The sequence below is a fragment of the Salvia hispanica genome, chromosome 1 (genome assembly GCF_023119035.1).
Source record: "Salvia hispanica cultivar TCC Black 2014 chromosome 1, UniMelb_Shisp_WGS_1.0, whole genome shotgun sequence".
Taxonomy (NCBI): domain Eukaryota; kingdom Viridiplantae; phylum Streptophyta; class Magnoliopsida; order Lamiales; family Lamiaceae; genus Salvia; species Salvia hispanica.
In genome coordinates, this window is record NC_062965.1 from 25,000,864 (window position 1) to 25,003,359 (window position 2,496).

The window sequence follows — 2,496 nt, forward strand, 5'->3', positions numbered from 1 at the left end:
TTTCCATAATCAGTTTTAAAGAAGTCCATCATAGTCGTCTTAAATTACAAAAAAAAAAAAAAACTAGGTATTTTCTTTTTTATATTTTTAAAAAATGAGAAGACAATTTTAATTCGTTGGTTTTAATTAGTTGTTTGTTTAACACATTTATTAGTTTCCATAATCAGTTTTAAAAAATTCCATCATAGTTATTCATTTCAACCCTCCCCGGGCGGTGAAAGTGACAGGTATTATTTCATGTCATAGTCGATTTATTACTCCATTTGTTATCTTTATTTGAGATTGTCTTTTCAGTAACTAATCATTGGTTTGCTATTTTATTCCAAGTGAGTTAGGATGTGATTTCGTTTTTATTTGTTTTAGAGTTATTCAAATTGGATTAATCTTGATGTATTATCTATTTATGGATCATATAATTATACGCATTGCTCCCTCCCTTCATTCACTATTTTAAGAACCATTTTGTTATTGAGTTGTCCACGATTTACAGAACTATTTACTTTATTCTATTTTTAGTATGCAAATCTCGCATACAATTCAATATAAAACTAATACTTTAAATGGGTCTAAAATTCCTATCACTTTCTCACTTTATGAGAAAACAATATCTTTATAGCTTCTATAAATTCTCTAAGCAAAGGATTCACTTTAAAAATTAAACTCCTCACATAATTCCTTTTTTAAAAGACTATTAAAAGCTAATTAGCTAAAGAACATTCATAAAGAATGATATGCAATGATTCTAATGAAATTATGCATCCTATGTTCTTATTTTGTTCAAGAGACTTCAATTCTTCTTGATAATTGTTGAAACTATAAAATAAAATGTAATTAGGCTTTAGATTAGAATTTTATTAGTTGTATTTGTGCCTATATATAAGGCATTTATTTGTATTTTGCATTTTAACACTTCAGTAAAAATGTAGTCCATAAATGAATTTTCCCCTTTTCTCATATCTCTCTCTACTGACGGTTATTCATATTTTCAGTTTCTTCTTCTTCCTCCAATGGAGGTTTCTCCATTATCTCAATCCAATTCTACAATTTTAACAATAATTAAATCAGAGAATTTAAGATCTCGACTTAAGGCTTGGATTCTCAATCACATTCAAAGATTCGATTACTTGAAATTAATTAATTAATTAAATAGAGAAGTCTTATTACTTGGATAAATTATTCAGGAGATTAATTACTTGAGTTTTATAACTAAATCCGAAGATTTAATCTTGGAGGCTTCTTTGTAAAAATCCACCTCCGTTCTTGCCTTTTTTCTTTTTGGATCCCTCTTTCGTCTCCGCGGCGCCGTGGCATTGATCAGGCTTTCCGGTGAGCCTCTGCACCAGCTCCCTGAAGTTTGCCGCATCAATCTTGATGGTTTTTGGTGCAAATATGTGGATTATTTTGAGAAAAAAAAAAGAAACAAAGGGGAGAAGGAAGGAGAAGATATTTATAAGATTTAATACATGTTTGAAATAATATCAGATTGAAAAGGCGAAAGTGTGAATCGATAAAAATTTGGGGGCATTTTTGAGCGAAAATAGTGTAAACGGACCGCTGATAAAATAAGTCCTTAATTTAGGGACTAGTGAGATATTTTTAAAGTCCAATAACTAAATAGTGATTAAATAAAAATTTAGGGACTGCTTTTTAGTTTACTCTTATTCTTCTTATGTGGAGGAGAGAGAGTTTAGGCAAACAAGGTGTGACACTTGTTTTAAAGTGAAACAAGTGCTACATGTAAAATTTAAATTTTATACGTAATCAATTAATGAGAGTAAAGAAAAAGTCTTAAAAAAATCTTTAATATCATAAACAGAATAGGTTAAAATTGGTAATGACTTGATAACTACTACATATTTTTGTGAACTTGATACATATCATATCTTAAATAAGTAAGTCCAGTAGCCAATGTCGAATAACTGCATTAATTTATTGTGGAAAATTAATGTTTAAACATATGGCTATACAAACTCTTAGAAATACTAGAATTTTCAGCAAGACAGGTGGATACACCATCCATAGATATGTCACAATTCAAGTCAAGTAACTATAAATTATTGGTTGAGGGTCTAATCATTAGAAAAATATAACTTCATTTTAGTGGAAGGAAGAGTTGTGATTGAATAAATTGTCCATAGTGGTTAGTCATGATAAATTGATGAGCTAACAACTGGGGCATGACACCATTATAAATATATATAACCCTGCATAGGGAGATGATCAAAATAAAAATGTATTTAAATCCAGAAATGCGGCTCAAATTTTGGCCCTATGATTAGATGATCTAATAGTCAATAATTAACCCAAAACACGGAAGGTTATAATTAAGTAGTTTTAGGTCATATTATAAGATTTGAGTTTATATCATGTTAAGATCAGTTTAGGTCATGCTTTGTTAGCATGACCTAATAATAAACTAACTATGACCTAAAAATGTCCTACGTATGACCGTGTTCTGCGTTTCTGTATTTAAATCTGGTCTTCATAGATCAAAAC